Source organism: Geotrypetes seraphini, chromosome 8 (genome assembly GCF_902459505.1).
Source record: "Geotrypetes seraphini chromosome 8, aGeoSer1.1, whole genome shotgun sequence".
Classification (NCBI taxonomy): Eukaryota; Metazoa; Chordata; class Amphibia; order Gymnophiona; family Dermophiidae; genus Geotrypetes; species Geotrypetes seraphini.
The window spans coordinates 81,745,660-81,764,403 of record NC_047091.1 but is presented as its reverse complement, the minus strand read 5'-3'; the positions used below and the strand labels follow the sequence as shown (position 1 = coordinate 81,764,403).

The following is an 18,744-nucleotide window of genomic DNA, read 5'->3' as shown; positions in this document are numbered from 1 at the left end:
CAGAGCCATATAGAGAATTTCCCCCCACCCCTAAGTGTAAGATTGACATACAGTTGTTTACAAAAGATTTATTTTCTGCAGTTCCAGTGGTAATGAGTGGGTGCTTTCTGTACACTGATTTTACCACAGAACAGAAAAATGATCTCATTGTTCAGATGTCATTCCCATTCTCGCAGTTAGCAGGGACTCAAGATTGCACTGATGTCAGATTTCCAAAAGAATCTCATTAAACCCTGCTCAGAGCAAAAGCATCAGTGTTATAAAGGATTGAGGGGGGGGGGGAGGTCTGCTTGCTAGCCCCACCTTGCCTTGTCTGCATACTGCAGCTACAAGGAGATGTACCAAACCTAGCTGAGAGGAGACAAAGAGAATATGGAAGATGAAAGTCAAGACAAAATTTCTTCCCCCTGCTATTGCTGGCATTTAGTCTAAGAAATCCCTTCACATATATTGTTTCAATTAACATGCATGAACCCCTACCCCCATCCCTGTGGAGTTACTAGAAGCAAGGTCAGGGCAGTTGCAATAGCCCCTGTTTACTGAGTTGGTACAACCCCATATTTAGTGGCTTTTTACGTCCTAAAGTCTTTGGGCAATTGAATCAGCTCCATCCCAGAGAAAGGACTCAGGTGGCCTGTCACTGCAAGACCGAGCAGGAATCATTTTCCGCGTCTTTCACAGGCTTTCTAAGTGCACTGGAATATTTTTCCCTGTAAAGAGAGAAGATTGGATCCCGTGGATTTTCTGTCTTGCCTAGGCAAAGAGATTGTGGAATCGATAGCAGACAGAATCAGACAAAAAGAAGAACAGCTTGGATCGTAGAATACATTCATCCTTTTTTTTTACAAAGTAAAACCTTCAAAGGTTAGTGCCCAAAAAGCTTAAATCAAAATAATCATCTCCTCCTCAAGCTTTTGGGGTAGGAGACTGCTTTTCATTTAATGCCCTCCATAATGTAGCTCAGGTAATTAAAAATGACTCCTCAGTGGGGCAGGTGTGGCTGACAAATGGAGGATTTGGGTTATTTCCTGAGTTAGGTCTTTCCATTGCAAAGGCAGTGGTTAGAGCCTTTCTGAGGGTGGTGACCCAGCTAATGCACAACAGTGACGTCTCATGGCTGGACTTACACTCATGATCAAAGGATTTGGGAAGAATCCCTGATGTGTGGCTCTTGACCAAAGGCTGTCACTGTAACAAGGCTGAATTGAGAACGGATACAGAATAAGGGGGAAAATCATCATTGCACATAGAAGCTCATAGTGCCTGCTCAGTCCTAGTTCTGAATGAGAAAGCTGTCAGGCTAAAAAAAAAAAATTGTCTTCTCTTATTCAAATGGTTCCGATGAGCTAGAAGGGAGCACTCTTCCCAGGACTTTTACTGATAATGCCTTTACTTTTATGGAATCCTCTAATTCTAGATAAAGCTATTAGAATTATCCTATTGGGTGCTGAGGATGACTTAGAATCCTTGGTATGACAGAGGGTCATTACTCAGCAGGTGAAAGGGTGAAAAGAGGCTCGGAAGTTCTTCAACTCCAAATTTTGACTTTGAAGTGATGTAGGTTATCAATTGGGTTCTCCCATTTTGAGGTACTGAGATTCTCAGACAAAAAGAAGTCTAAGAGGCAATGGTGCAGAAAGATAGCAAGAACAGCCAGCTTGGGTGCCAGCCACAAGAACATGAGTCAATTTCTACAATTCCACAACAACAATTTGTCTACAAATGGCTACGACCATGGAATCTTAAATTGGGAGAAGGGAATGACACCCCTATAATCAAAGACTTCTGTAAATATGATTGAACTTTTATATACACATCCCCACCGTGGAAACCACATTACATGGGTTGGGATTGTCACTGACATATAGATAAGAGGCAGAGATTGATTTTGGAAGCCTCAGACTCCTTTTAGTCTTTCCATCTGCATCCTTTGTTGTGAGAATGTATTCCTGCACTAATGGATGAATGAATCCCAGAAGACAGCGAGAGTGTGCATGTGTGTTTGGTAGTTTGGGACTATTTTTAATAATGCAAGAAAATAGTGGAAGCCATGTATTTTTGATTAACAGCAAGGGAGGGCAGGACAATAGCAGTAACATTCTGAAATGTTGAAGCTGGGGTGGGGAGGTTAGAAAAGCAGAAATGGATTCTGGAGTAATAGGAGGGAGGAGGACAATAGCAGCAATATATTCTAGAAGCATATCAGAAAGGTAGAATAATAGCCAAAATTGGTACTGGGATCATGGGATGGGGCTTGAACATTAGCAAATAATATATGATGAATTTGTAGCAGGTAGGATAGAACAATAGTAATGGATTTTGGGATCATAGTGATAGGTTTATTTCTTCCCTCTTTATGTATATGCATTTATAATATACTGTTCTTTGTTTTCTAGGATAATTTTTCATGGGTATTGTCTTTGACAATCTTGAGTTTTTGGCCTTTGATTAATGGATTGACTTATGGGTAGCTATTATTAAATGAGCTGAACATATTTTGGGGGTTGGATAGCATGACTGGTCAATTCTCTTTTCAATATATTGTTTCTTAACTTTCTTTTTTTTTGTTATGATGTTTTTAATGCATTAAAACAATTTTATTTTTATGCTTTTATTGTTAACTATCTGACACCAAGTGAAATTCACTGGAGGAAGCTGTCCACTGCCCTTGCCTTTACCAAATCCTTTCTCCCCCCCCCAACCCCAGTCTCTGCCCAAGCATTTGATCCCCCCCTGCCACCCAGCTCCAGTACAAACAGCAACCCAGTATTCTGTCTCAATCCACCCAATTGCCAGAAGTACTTTTCCTTCTATCTCCCTAATCTTCAGCAGTCTCTCTCTCTCAGTTTCTCTTAGCACTGTCTCAACCCTACTACCTTGTCTCTAGCATTCTCCATGGACAAGCAGGATAGACAACAGCCATATGGGTGACATCACAGCTGACGGCGCCAATCGGCCCTTGTCAAAGAGCTCAGATTGATCTTTAAAGGTTTCTGAGCATGCGTACTAGGTTCCTGCTTGAATGTATCAATTCGAACCAGACATTCCTTTAAGTTATTTTTCATCCGCCACAGTGGTCGGAAGCCAAAAAAAAGCCCTTGGCTACTTTACCTATTTCTACAAACACGAGATGGACAAGAACCCTGGTTACATAAGAACATAAGCAATGCCTCCGCTGAGTCAGACCTGAGGTCCATCGCGCCCAGCAGCCCACTCATGCAGCGGCCCAACAGGTCCAGGACCTGTGCAGTAATCCTCTATCTATACCCTTCTACCCCCTTTTCCAGCAGGAAATTGTCCAATGCTTTCTTAAACCCCAGTATCGTACTCTGCCCTATTACGTCCTCTAGAAGTGCATTCCAGGTGTCCACCACACGTTGGGTAAAGAACTTCCTAGCATTCGTTTTGAATCTGTCCCCTTTCAACTTTTCCATATGCTCTCTTGTTCTTTTATTTTTTGAAAGTTTGAAGAATCTGTCACTCTCTACTCTCTCTATCATATCCCCTCTAAGTCTCCTCTTCTCCAGGGAAAAGAGACCCAGTTTCTCCAATCTCTCAGCGTATGAAAGGTTTTCCATTCCTTTTATCAGTCGTGTCGCTCTCCTCTGAACCCTCTCGAGTATCTCCATATTCTTCTTAAGGTACGGCGACCAATATTGGACGCAGTACTCCAGATGCGGACGCACCATCGCGCGATACAACGGCAGGATAACTTCTTTCGTTCTGGTAGTAATGCCCTTCTTGATTATACCTAGCATTCTATTTGCTCTCTTAGCGGCCGCTGCACACTGTGCCATCGGCTTCATTATCATGTCCACCATTACCTCAAGTCCCTTTCTTGGGTACTCTCATGCAATAACATCCCTCCCATCGTATAGTTGTACCTCAGGTTTCTGCTTCCCACATGCAATACTTTACATTTCTCAACGTTGAACTTCATCTGCCATCTCGTTGCCCATTCCCCTAGTTTGTTCAAGTCCCTTTGCAATTTTTCGCAGTCTTCCTTAGTCCGAACTCCACTAAATAGTTTGGTGTCGTCCGCAAATTTTATTATCTCACACTTCGTCCCTGTTTCTAGATCATTTATGAATATATTAAATAGCAGCAGCCCAAGCACCGAGCCCTGCGGAACACCACTCGTAACCCTCCTCCAGTCCGAGTAGTGGCCCTTCACCCCTACCCTCTATTTTCTACCCGCCAACCAGTTTTTGATCCATCTATGTACGTCTCCGTCCACTCCATGGTTCTTCAGTTTCCGGAGTAGAAGTTCATGAGGCACCTTGTCAAAGGCTTTTTGGAAATCTAGGTATATGATGTCTATGGGGTCTCCTTTGTCCATCTGTTTGTTAATTCCTTCGAAGAAGTGCAATAAGTTAGTTAGGCATGATCTCCCCCTGCAGAAACCATGTTGGTTGGTTATCAGAAATTCATTTCTTTTAAAATGTTCATCGATGTTTTCTTTTATCAGTGCTTCTGCCATTTTCCCCGGAACCAAGGTCAGACTCACCGGTCTGTAGTTTCCCGGGTCTCCTCTTGATCCCTTTTTAAAGATGGGCGTAACATTGGCTATCTTCCAATCCTCCGGGATCACGCCTGTTTTCAGGAAAAGGTTGCAAATTTGCTGCAGTAGTTCCACTATCTCCTCCTTTAATTCCTTCAGAACCCTTGGATGGATTCCGTCCGGACCCGGGGATTTGTCAGTTTTTAGTTTTTCTATCTGCTTGCACACATCTTCAAGGCTCACTTCCATGGATGTTAATTTTCTACTTGACTTCCATTGAAGAATTGCTCAGGTTCCGGTATGTTGGTTGTGTCTTCGTTTGTAAATACAGACGAAAAGAACATGTTAAGTCTTTCCGCGACCTCTTTCTCCTCCTTCACCACTCCCTTCCTGTCACCATCATCCAGCGGTCCCACCTCCTCCCTAGCCGGCTGCTTCCCTTTAACATATCTAAAGAACGGTTTGAAATTTCGTGCTTCCCTGGCTAGCCTCTCTTCATACTCTCTTTTGGCTTTTCGAACCACATGGTGACATTCTTTTTGATACTTCCTGTGCTCTTTCCAGTTCCCCTCGGTTTTATCCTTTTTCCATTTTCTGAATGAATTTTTCTTATTGCCTATCACTTCCTTCACTATATTAGTTATCTACGCCAGGTCTTTTGTTCGACTCTTTTTGCACCCCTTTCTGAATCTGGGGATATACAGATTTTGCGCCTCGCTTACCGTGTCCTTGAAAAAGACCAGGCATGTTCTACCGTTTGCCATTTTTTGGAAATGTTTCTAAGTTTCTTCCCCTCATTGCTTCATAGTTTCCTTTCCTGAAGTTGAAAGTTGTCGCTATGGTTCTCTTTCCTTCTGGTATTAGTACCTCAACCTTGAACTTGATCATATTATGATCGCTGTTTCCCAACGGTCCCACTACTTCCACTTTCTTTGCAGGTCCCCTTAACCCATTTAGGATTAGATCCAGAGTGGCATTTCCTCTAACAAGCTGCTCCATGAAGCAATCTTGTGTAGCCTCCAGGAATTCTGTCTCCCTAGCGCATCTTGAGCTTCCAAGAAATGTTCGGTTTGTGCCGCGATAATGTCCATCACTGATCCCTATGACATATGTTTGAAATGTCTGGGGTCTCAGCATAATCTGGAGAATTGTCAATACTGTGCCATCCTTACATGGCAATCCCGTAAGTCTAGAGAACAGAAATTAAAAAATTTTGCCGCAAACCCAGCTTATGCCTATCCCAATGGCTCTGACTCTGTTTTACCGGTTCCAGCAGATTTAATTCTGACCGTTCCATTGTTGGCTTTAAAATTTGCCTAAAAAGTCCAAAGATCAGGTTCAGCCTCTGAATCTTCAGTAGCGAATCAGCCCAAGTTTCAATTCAGGGAGAATTCTCCTGCCCCGAGTACTCAGCAGCATCACAGCCATCTGGGACCCCGATGAAGCCGTCGCATCAACGTCACTCAGAAGAGGAGAACCATCGATGTCAATCAGGAGAGAAGGGGCATCGACATCGATCAGGAGAGGAGGGGCACTGACCTCGCTCGGGGATCAGGGATGTCGACATCACTCCAGTGAGAGCGTGCATCGACACCGAAGACATCAATACTGGGGCCATTCATTGATGTCTATATCTAGCTCTCCTTCTCCTGCCAGACAACTTGCTGCAGTCTGAAGCTCTAGTACATTGACATCATCATCAATATCAATGCCGGCTCACACTGCCCCTCTCACTGCGATGCATGAAGCTGGAAAGGCACTAAAGCATACAGCTTTTTATCCCAGGACAAGCAGGCAGCCTATTCTCACATATGGGTGACGTCATTGACGGAGCCCCGATGTGGAAGCCTCGCAAGCAGACTTGCTTGTGGAAACTAGAAGTTTCGAGTCAGCCGCACCGCGCATGTGCGAGTGCCTTTCCGCCCAGCACAGGGTGCGTCTCCTCAGTTCTCAGTTTTCCACGGACCCAAGAAGTCCCTCTTTGACTCTCTGCATTTAACTTACTTACGTCGTGCCTTCTCTCACTGCGGTTTGTGTTCTTTTTCTTCACGAATCGCTGTATTTCTTTTATTTCTAGTTTAAAAAAACAAAACAAAACAATTTTTATTTCTTCCGTTCGGCTGCCGGGGCAGGCTGCTTGGCGCAGCCCAGGGGCTTCGACTTTGCGGCGGCTGTTTTTCCTCCTATGTCCCGGTCAGCAACAGGCTTCAAGAAGTGTAGCCAGTGTCAACGTGCGATTTCTCTCACGGACCCACACAGTAGGTGCCTCAAGTGCCTTGGGCCAGATCATCATTCAAAGTCGTGCGAGCGCTGTGCTGTTCTTCAACCTTGAGCCCTTAAACGTTGTCTACTTTCAGTGGAGAAGCTCTTCGGGATGGATTCGACCACTTCCTCGACTCTGAAGCGGACCTCGGTCTCACCTTCGACTAAGGGTCCTCCTGCCTCCGCTGCTTCGACCTCGAGCCTCATCAGACGTTCTTCGTTTGCAGTGGCTCTTTCCTCGACAACGTCTGCTGTATCTTCCCTTGTATCTTCAGGTCAGATAGCTCAGCAGAAAGTTCCAGCGGTAGTGCTTAAGGTGCCTAAGACTTCCAAGTCGAAGCACATTTCTACTGCCTCTGTGGAACCTCCAGCCAAAGCAGGTGGTCCGGTTTCAGACGCGGATCCATCCTTGCCGGTTTCTTTCCAGACCATATTAGAGAAGCAATTCATTCAGTTCCTCACTAATATGGGACCGAAGCTTGTTACTCTAATCCATCCTGGGCATTCTGCAGACTCCCGTGAGGTCGAGCCTCTTCCTATGCCTCAGTCTGAACCTATACACTCTGTTCAGGGAGCAGAGTCTATGCGAGTGTCTGGTCTGGCATCTATGCACGTGAAGCAAGGAGCAGATTCTTTGCAAGTGCCTCAACAGGAATCCTCACACTTCATACAAGGAGCAGAGTCTTTGGGAGTGCATCGAGGTTCCTCCATCAAGTCTCTGGAGCTTCGATCTACAGCTTCCAGCCCTATCCATTCCTTGGTGGCATCGACTGCTTCCATCTCCAGGGCGAAGTCTCCTTGATCTTAGAGACCTGCTTCCAAGCACCATTCTCACCAACAATCGAGGCCTTCCTCGAGGCATACATCCAGGCATGGCTCTTCTTCCAAAGAGCATCCTTCTTCAACTAAGCCTTGATCTACACCTTCTAGTTCTACTAGATCATCGACTCCTCGATCAAAATCTCCACTTCCACACCTTGAGGACTCAGCGGTTTCGATTGCTTCGTCCAAGTCTCCCTATTCTTTTGATGCTTTTTTTCCTGCCGAAGCTTCATCTACGACCCAGGCTGCCTCAATGACTTTGAGTCCTTCTCGATGCAAGGCATTGGCGGATCAGCTATCTTTCTCTTCATTTCTTCGTCAGATGGCTATTGACTCTGACCTTCTATTGGATGCTTGTTCCAAATACTCTAAGGAGTATCTCCGGCAGAGTCACTTAAGCTTCCTCTTCACAAGCTTTTTGTCTCAGACTTTTACCAGATGCCTGGAGACTCCTTAAGCAATTCCAGCTGTTCCAGGCAAATTAGACTCCAGATATAAAACTCTCCATTGCAAAGGATTTGAGAATTCACAATTATCTCACCAATCCCTACTTGTGGAGTCATCTTTGAAAAGGTCCCATCCTTCCAAGGTTTATGCTACCGTTCATCCTGGAAGGGAAGGGAAAACTATGGACAAATTCGGACGTCGCATCTATCAAAATGCCATGATGTCCTCTAAAGTCCTTAATTACAATTTCTATTTTATCACTTATTTTGAGTTTCTCATTGCTCTTTTGTCTAAATTTCTCAGTTATTTAGATACTCAAAAGCACTTTGAATTTCAAGAAGTCATAGCTTCTCTATCACAACTCAGATTACATCTACTTCAGTCTTCTTACGATGCCTTTGAGTTGTCTGCCAGGGTGGCTGCTTGTTCTGTAGCAATGCGCCGCCTTGCCTGGCTTTGTACCATTGACATGGATCCTAATCTTCAGGACCGCTTGTGCAGGCAATGACCTCTTCGATGAATCTATTGAGGCAGCCACCAAGAAATTGTCTGAGGATGAAAAATCCTTTGCTTCTATTGTCAGACCTAAGCCAAAGCCAGCTCCTGCCAAGCCTACATGCCCTCCTCCTATTTACCAGAGGCATTTTGCTCCGAGAGCGGCTCCTTACACTCGCCCTCCTCCCAAGAAACAGCAGAATCAGAAACAACAGAAATCTCAACCTTCTGCTGCACCTAAGGCTACACAGCCTTTTTGACTGTTTAAAACAGAGCATAACCTCCACCGTTCTGTCTCTGAAATATCTTCACCCTATTGGAGGTCGTCGCCATCATTTTTATCACCGATGGGAGACAATCACATCCGACCTCTGGGTGCTGTCAATCATCAGGGAAGGATACTCTCTTCATTTTACTCAGGTTCCACCAGAGTTTCCTCCAAGAGAGTATCCTTCCAGTCCATCCCAGACCGCCCTTCTTCTTCAGGAAACTCAAGCTCTGCTTCATCTCCATGCCATCGAACCAGTTCCTTTGGAACAGCAGAACAGGGGGTTTTACTCCCGTTACTTCCTTGTACCAAAGAAGATGGGCGATCTGCGGCCCATTCTGGATCTCAGGGCTCTCAACAAATTTTTAGTCAAAGAAAAATTTTGCATGTTATCCCTAGAATCCCTTTATCACCTCCTAGATCAGAACGACTGGTTATGCTCTCTGGATATCAAGGAGGCTTATACTCATATTCCCATTCATCCGGCCTCCCGCCAATATCTCAGATTTCGGGTGGGGAATCTGCATTATCGATACGGAGTGCTGCCCTATGGCCTGGCTTCATCTGCCAGAGTGTTCACCAAGTGCCTGGTAGTGGAAACCGCAGCTCTCAGAAACCATGATCTTCAGGTATTTCCCTACCTGGATGACTGGCTCATCAAAGATTCAACATCTCAAGGGGTTATTGTAGCGACCCAAAGGACTACCTGGTTCCAACAAAGTTTGTGATTCGAAATCAACTTTCCCAAATCCCAACTCAACCCTCTCAGAATCTACAATTCATCAGAGCTGTTCTGGATACTATCCAACTCAGAGCATTCCTCCCGCAACAACGTCTGGAAGCCCTCCTTCAACTCTGTCATACAGTGTCTTCCCGCTCCTCCATATCAGCGAGACACATGATGATACTCCTGGGTCACATGGCCTCCACAGTACATGTGACTCCTTTGCCAGACTTCACCTCGGAATTCTTCAGTGGATCCTGGCATCTCAGTGGATGCAGGTTTGCAACCCACTTTCTTGACACATTACAGTCACTCCTTCATTGAGACAGACTCTCCGCTGGTGGATGCTCTCTTCCAATCTCTCCAGAGGCTTGCTGTTTCAAACGCCCCCTCATCAGAAGGTCCTCACAACAGATTCCTCGACCTACGCTTGAGGTGCTCATTTCGATGGTCTCCGTACTCAAGGCCACTGGACCAGTACGGATTGTCAGTGTCACATCAATCTGTTGGAACTCAGAGCAATTTTCAAGGCTCTCAAAGCTTTCAACATCTTCTTCAAGATCAGGTAGTCCTCATTTGGACAGACAACCAAGTCGCCATGTATTATGTCAACAAACAGGGAGGTACGGGATCTTCCTTCCTTTGTCAAGAAGCTCTGAAGGTTTGGGACTGGGCAATCCACCACAACACCTTCCTCAAAGCTGTCTACATCCAAGGGGTGAAAAATTGCTTGGCGGACAACTTGAGTCGTCTTCTGCAACCTCATGAATGGACACTCCATTCCTCGCCTCTTCATCACATTTTTCCACAGTGGGGAATGCCTCAGATCTCTGTGCAGCTCCTCATAACCACAAACTGCCTCAGTTCTGCTCCAGGATTTATTCTCATCACCTCGAGGCAGATGCTTTTCTTCTGGAATGGACAAATCTCTTCCTGTACGCATTCCCTCCATTACCTCTCATTCTCAAGACTCTTGTCAAGTTGAAGAATGACTATTCCACCATGATTCTGATTGTTCCTCGGTGGCCGAGACAACCTTGGTACTCCCTTCTCCTTCAACTCAGCAGCAGGGAGCCATACCTTCTACCAGTTTTTCCATCTCTGCTTACACAGTCAGGGATCTCTGCTTTATCCCAACCTGCAGTCTACACCTGAGAGCTTGGTACTCTCAACATAACTCCTCTTCAGTTTTCTCAATCTGTAAAAGACATTTTAGAGGCTTCTAAGAAGCCTACCACTGGACGATGCTATCACCAAAAATGGACTAGATTTTCTACGTGGTGTTTTTCTCATGATAAGGAGCCTCAACATTTCTCCTTATCTTCTGTTTTAGACTACCTATTGCACTTATCCACCTCTGGCCTCAAGTCTACATTGATCCGAGTCTATCTCAGTGCAATTGCTGCTGTCCATCAGCCTATTGAAGGAAACCCCCTTTCTGCTCATCCGGTGGTTTCCAGATTCATGAAAGGACTTTCAATGTCAAACCTCCTCTCAAACCACCTCCATTGGTTTGGGACCTCAATGTTCTTACTCAATTGATGAAATCTCCATTTGAACCAATGTCTACGGCTCATCTGAAGTATCTCACTTGGAAAGTAAACTAAACTAAACTAAACCTTAAGTTTGTATACCGCATCATCTCCACAGAAGTGGAGCTCGACACGGTTTACAGGAATTAATAAAGAAAAGAACTCCAATGGAAAGAAGAAGGGCTTAGCAAAAAGGAAATAAAGAGGGGACTTAGTATAGTGGAGAGGGAGGGAGTAGTTACATTTTAGAGAAAAGGCAAGTTTTCAAATGTTTTCTGAAGCGTTGGAGGGAGGTCGAACTCCGAAGAGGGGCAGTAAAGCTGTTCCACAGCTCGGTGATCCTGAAGAGGAGGGATGTTCCAAGTTTGCCTGTATGGGATATGCCTTTTAAAGAGAGGAAGGATAGTTTGAATTTTTGAGTGGATCTGGTGGAGTTAGGATTCGAGGAGAGCCAAGAAAGTGGAAAAAGGGGAGGAAGGATGCCGTGAAGAGACTTGAAGGCTAGACAGGTGCATTTGTAGTTAACCCTGAGGATAACTGGGAGCCAGTGAAGCTTAGACAGAAGCGGGGAGACGTGGTCGAATTTGCTTTTTACGAAGATTAGTTTAGCCGCGGTATTCTGAATCCGCTGCAGTCTGAGAAGACTTTTCTTTGTTAGGCTTAAGTAGATGGAGTTGCAGTAATCCAGTCTGGATAGAATAATGGATTGGACGAGGACAGCAAAGTGTTGTTGGTGGAAGCAGGATCTGACTTTCCTTAACATGTGAAGGTTGAAAAAGCATTTTTTTTACTAAGGAGTTGAGGTGATCGTTGAAGGACAGTGTAGAGTCAATGATGATTCCCAGAACTTTGCTTGAGTGCTCAAGCTGCAGTTTGGTGCCAGAGGATAGTGGGATGAGGGTGGGCAGCTGATCTAATTTTGGGCTGAGCCAAAGTAGTTTTGTTTTGGTCTCATTTAGTTTCATTTGAACGGTGAGAGCCCAGGATTGGAGATTCGTTATACAAGAAGAGATGTTATCAGAGAGGTTGGTGAGGTTAGAGTCAGTCTCGAGGAGGACGAGGATGTCGTCGGTGTAGGTGTAAAGTGTCTCCAAGTGGGATAGTTGGAGGAGTTTCAGGGAGGACATATAAACATCGAAAAGAATCGGGGATAGAGGTGAACCCTGAGGAACTCCGCAAATCGGTTTCCAAGGGGAGGATGAGGTGCCATTCATGTTAATGAAGTAGGAGCGGGAACGTAAGAATTTTGAGAACCAATCTAAGACTGTGGAGTTTATGCCAACTTCAGAAAGTTGGAGGATTAGTATGTCATGATGGACAATGTCGAAAGCTGCAGAAAGGTCAAATTGAAGAAGGACAGCGAACTTGTTACAAGAGTGAAGTTGTTGGACTTTTGAAATTAAAGAGACCAAAAGGGATTCGGTGCTGAAGTTGGGTCTGAAGCCATGTTGGTAGGGTAGGAGAATGGAGAATCTCTCAAGATAGGATGAGAGTTGGGTGGCTATGATGGGACTCTAGCATCTTGTTCAGGAGAGGAATGTTGGCTATTGGGCGATAGCTGGATGGTGTGAAGGAGTTTAGATTAGCTTTTTTTAATAGAGGGGATAAGGCAATGTGTCCCATTTCTGCAGAAAGTAGTGTTTCTCATTGCCCTCACTTCTGCTCGAAGAGTCAGTGAGCTGCAAGCTTTAGTTGCTGATCCACCTTTCACTGTGTTCATCATGACAAGGTGGTTCTTCGTACTCATCCTAAATTCCTACCTAAAGTGGTTTTGGAATTTCATTTCAACCAATCCATTATTCTTCCAGTGTTCTTTCCAAAGCCTCATTCTCATCTTGGAGAATCAGCTCTTCATACTCTGGACTGTAAACGTGCTTTGGCCTTCTATTTGGAACACACCAAACCACACAGAACTGCTCAACTTTTTGTCTCCTTCGATCCAAATAAGTTGGGACATCCTATCTCTAAGCGTACCATCTCCAACTGGACGGCCGCTTGAATCTCCTTCTGCTATGCCCAGGCTGGATTACCCCTACAGAGTAGAGTCACAGCCCATAAGGTCAGAGTAATGGCAGCTTCAATAGCTTTCCTCAGATCTACACCTATTGAGGAAATTTGCAAGGCTCAGTTCATACTTTCACTTCTCACTATTATCTGGATGTTTTCTCCAGACGGGATGGCCATTTTGGCCAGACAGTATTACAAAATTTATTCTCCTAAATTGCCAACACTCCCACCATCCCATTCTGGTTAGCTTGGAGGTTACCCATATGTAAGAATAGGCTGCCTATTTGCCCTGGAATAAAGCACAGTTACTTACCGTAACAGGTGTTATCTAGGGACAGCAGGCAGCTATTTTCACAACCCACCTACCTCCCCTGGTTAGCTTCTCTGCTAGCTTTCTGAACTGAAGAGACACGCCCTGTGCTGGGCGGGAAGGCACTCGCGCATGCGTGGTACGGCTGACTCAAAACTTCTAGTTTCTACAAGCAAGTCTGCTTGCGAGGCTTCCGCATCAGGGCTCCATCGATGACGTCACCCATATGTGCCTGCTGTCCCTGGATATCACCTGTTACAGTAAGTAACTGTGCTATCTGACCTCTCCAGTTCTCCTCAAAAAAAGAAAATGCGTACAGAAGTTCCACCATCTCTCTCCTTCTCCTCCACCTCTCTCAGACTGCGGGGCCTCTATGGTAGCTCCTATTATCCCTACAAAAATTCTAACTTCTCCTCAGCCTTATCCAGTTTTTACAGAGTTGTGGAGGCAGTTCTTGGAATCTAAATATGGGGTTAAGTCTCTTCCTAGTACTTAACACTCTTCACCTCCTGGTGCCAACCAGCTTGCTTCACCTTCTCATCAACGGCCTCTATCGGAGCCTCTGATTCAGGATGTGTCTCCTATTCAGCCATTTTCTAACCATGCCACTCCTCCAGACTCTACTCGTCCTTCACCAGGCATCTCTTCTGATCCGTCTCTACCACTTCCAGAGAATCAGGATCCTCCGGAGGATGTTTCCTACCCGACTTTTCTTCCAAAACTGGCTAGACAACTTGCACTAGCTACTTCTGATAAACCAGGTCCACACAGCAAACATTTAAAAGCTTTGAAATATTTGGAGGTCCCAAAAGCACAAATTGCCTTACCCATTCATGAACATCTGCTAGAACAGCAGGCTGCAATTTGGCAAGAACCACTCACGTCCTCCTCTATGAGGAAAGGGATTGAGACCAAATATAAGGTACAATAAGCCCTGGGCCACAACAAATTGCAGCTCTCTCATCAGCATTCTGTGGTGATGAAGTCCGCTCTTAAATGTTCTAAAAGTACTCATACTTTTTCAAATGCTCCCCTGGAAAGGATCACAAGTTATTTGACATAGTTTCCAAAAAAGTTTTCCAAAATGCCATGCTACTCGCAAGGATTGCGAATCACCAATTTCATATCGCGCAATATTTGTTTGAATTGCTTGAACATTCAGATCAATCAGCAGTCCTTCAGGATCTTCATGAGTGCACTAAATATCTTATTTGCACTTATTCTGATTCTTATGACACCACTTCCAGGGCTGCTGTGATAGCTATTGTGGCCAGGGATATGGCCTGGCTCAGGGCCTCTGGTATTCGAGAAGACGCTCATGACAAACTAGCTAATGCACCAAGCACCTCTGATGAACTCTTTGGTGAAAAAGTGGAGACTAAATTCACTAAACTGAAAGAAAATGATACCATCTTGCAAACGCTTGCTCAAGACAACATAGAGCAATCCTCTTTCACCCAAAAGCGCTATACTAATCACTCCAATAAACCTTTATGTAGGTCAAACCAAAAATATAATCAACCCAGATATAATTATGGGAAGTACAAATACAATAAGCAGCCCACTCATCAGTATGGTAAGCAATGAGCAAGAGAGAGGAAGGCATCCAAACAAGCTCCAACAACCCAACAAAAGCCAGGCATGAGTTTTTGATTATGGGCCCAATCTGACTCATTCGGAGCCTGTCAGAGGTCGCCTGTCCTTCTTTCACAATCAATAGGCAGAAATCACAATGGACACATGGGTATAGAGACACTTTTCCTCAACACCAAAGTTTCACAAGTTACGGCTTCACCCACCACTGCAGGATCAACTTACTCTTCTGCACCAGGAAATTTCCAATCTCCTCGAAGCACGCTGCATGGAGCCTGTACCTCATCAACATCATCAAGGTTTTTAGTCCAAATATTTTCTAATACTAAAATAGAAAGTAGGACTCAGACCCATTTTAGACCTCAGAGGCCTGAAATTGCATATCCACAAGGAGAAACTCAGAATGCATATGCTGTCCACAATTCTGCCTCATTTCCACTGCAACAACTGGATGGTTTCTCTAGACCTCAAAGATGCATATGCTCATATTCCATTTTGTCTATCTTTTTGACAATTCCTGCAGTTCATATGCGACAACCAGCACTTTCAATACAAAGTATTGTCTTTCGGTCTGTCATCAGCTCCTCGTGTCTTTACAAAGTGCATGGCGGTAGTGGCAGCTCATCTAAGACAACAGATCATCTCCATCTTTCCATACCTGGACGACTGGCTCTTAGCAGCTCCATCACCACAAGTGGTGCATTTAACACTTCATCTCATGCAATCTTTGGGTCTCTTAATCAATTTTTGAAAAATCAATTCTACAACCTACACAGTCGCTGGAATATATAGGTGCTTACCCCTACACCCCATTGGTCACAGCATATCTTCCTGTTGCACATCATCTGCACATTCTGCAACTATCTCAGGACTTGTATTCCAAACACTTTGCCCCAGCAAGAATTTTCTTGTGTCTTCTGGGACACATGGCGGCATCTGTTTACACCATTTCATATGCACATTTTCACATGTGTCCTCTTCAGTGGGACTTAAAGTCCAAATGGAACCAGTACCTTCATCCACTCACATTGTTCCCGTTATGGAAGAAACTCAGGATGCACTTCAATGGTGGCTTCAGCCCAACAATCTGCTACAAGGGAAGCTATTTTATGCCCCAAAACCACATATTATACTTACCACAGATGCATCTCAGAAGGGGTACACATATCCCTCAGCTCAGTACTCAAGGTCTCTGGTCCTGCAAGGAACATGTTTATCAGATCAATCTGTTGGAACTTCGAGCAGTTCACTATGGTCTGCATATGTCCACCCCTCAACTAGCCGACAAATTGGTGCAAATCCAGATGGACAATCAGGTCACCATGTATTATTTAAACAAGCAAGGGAGTACAGGCTCGCATCTTCTTTGCCAAGAGGCACTTTGTATTTGGTGCTTCGCACTATCCTACATTTTTCTACATGTCATCTACCTGCCAGGAGTGGACAACCATTTAGCCGACTCCCTCAGCAGGCACCTCCTTCCACACGAATGGTCTCTTCATTGCATCTCCAGTCAACAAAAAATGCCAACAATTCTGCTCAAAACTGCCCTCCACTTACAGCCTAGCAAGCGATGCCTTCCTTCTCTCTTGGTCAGACCACCTTCTGTATGCATACCCTCTGTTACCTCTCATTCTGAAGGTTCTCCTCAAAATATGCCAAGACCGCTCACAATGCATTCTGGTGGATCATTTTCATAACAGTCCTGGTTTAAAATATGGCTTCAGCTGTAAATCAAACCTCCCATTCGACTGCCTCTTCATCCAGATCTCATAACCCAGCATTTGGGATCCATACTACATCAAAACCTACGTTCACTGACATTGACTGCGTGGAGGTTGAGTGGAGACCATTTGCCACTCTGAATCTGACTCCAGACATTGAGTCAGAAAACCAGCTACTCATACAGCATATGCTTTCAGTGATGACGTTTTTCATACTGGCGTTCTAATACTTCAGTTTCTCCATTTACCTGTTCAGTTTCAGCTTTACTGCAATATCTTCTCTATCTTTCAAATTCAGGACTCTCTGTGGCCTCAGTAAGGGCCCACCTTAGTGCAATTGCGGCTTTCTATGAGCCTGTTTCCAATCATCCAGTTTCTCAAGATCCTGTTATCTCCAGAATTCTTAAAGATCTTTTGCATCAGAAACCTCCCAACTTCAAACCATCTCCACGATGGGATCTTAACCTAGTTCTGGACGCATTAGCCAGTCCTCCCTTTCATGACAGACAACACTGACTTAAAAATTTCTCACCTTTAAAGTTCTCTTTTTAGTTGCCATAAGCTCAGCTCTTAGAATCAGTGAGCTTCAGGCACTTGTGCATTACCATCTTTATCTCCAATTTCATCCAGAGAAGGTGCTACTGCGGACACATCTTTAATTTCTTCCTAAGGTGGTATCCTCCTTCCACATCAATCATTTTGCCCACCCACTATGACACCAACACCAGTTTGTCGTCTTCTCCAGTTCCTCACTCACTGGACTGCAAGAGGGTTTTGCAAGCATACCTCCATAGAACGACTGCACCTCATCGTCCATCTCAGCTGTTCATGTCCTTTAACCCAGCATCTAAAGGACGCCCAATTACCAAATGCACAATGTCGAATTGGTTGGCAGATTGTATTGTTTATTGTTATGATGCTCATTCAGCCCTTCCAGCTAGAGTTACTGCTCACAAAATTAGAGCAAAGTCTGTTTCCCTTGCTTATTTAAAGAATGTTCCCTTGTTAGATATTTATAGAGCAGTTACATGGAGTACTCCATGTACTTTTATCCAACACTATTGTATTGATCAATCTTCATGTTGATTATTTACCTACTGTTTCAATAAAAGAGGCTACTACTTGAAATTCAGCTGGCCTCCTTCTCCTTGGAGAAAGAAGATGTTGCACACCTGTAACAGGTGTTTTCTGTGGATAGCAGGATACAACAGCCACACAATCCCACCCTTCCTTTCCCTTGCTGAATTTTATTTTCTATTCATGTTTCTAGGCATATCTATTATGGCTTTTGTAATTTAACTGAAGGGAATGGCTGGTTCAAATAGATACATTCAGGCGGGAACCTAGTACACATGCTCAGAAACCTTTTAAGGTCAGTCTGAGCTCTTTGAACAAGGGCCAATCGGCGCCATCAGCTGTGACCTCACCCATATGTGTGACTGTTGTATCCTGTCCACAGAGAATACCTGTTACAGGTGTGCAACATTATCTGTCACTCTCACTCAGATCAACTTCCTGTTCCCAACACTCCTTCTCTTTTTCTGTCTTTCTCTGACCCCACTAGTCATTCTCTGTGAGTCATCTGCCCCGTTTTACACCTTGGCAGGCAGCAACAGCAGTTCTCTTCCTCTGAGAGTGAATTGGCAAGATGGTGCCTGATGAATGCCCCTTTGCCCACTAGCTCCTCCTCCTTATGGTCATGTTGTTTGTGACATCCCTCACAGGCGTCTCCTCCCTTTAGGCCACACACCCCAATTGGCTCTTCTTGCCTTCCACTACACAACCACTAAAATCTCCCATCAGCTACTCCTCTATTTGACTGTGGGTTCAGTGCACAGTGCAGCATGTCATCTGCAAAAGGAGCATTTCTGTAGTGGGTTTAGTAAACATCCATACCCCAAACTTCAGCAACATACACCTCAAGCATATTTTATATAGAGAGAATACTTTTTATTGTATTGCATTTTATTGTAAATCTTTTTGATTGGCTAGTCCAAGGAAGCACAATAGATATATTTTAAATAAATATGTGTGTAGGGGTGTGGATGAATTCTGCATT

General features: G+C 44.5%; 1 protein-coding gene across 1 annotated transcript in view; it reads left to right on the top strand.

Annotated features, from left to right (window-relative positions):
• Window positions 1-301: 301 nt before the first annotated feature.
• Window positions 302-18,744, top strand: part of GNG3 (G protein subunit gamma 3) — a 57,333-nt gene continuing 38,890 nt past the window's right edge. The window contains exon 1 of the mRNA XM_033954849.1: window positions 302-864. The gene's annotated coding sequence lies outside the window, so the exon portion shown is untranslated. The remainder of the gene's footprint in view (window positions 865-18,744) is intronic.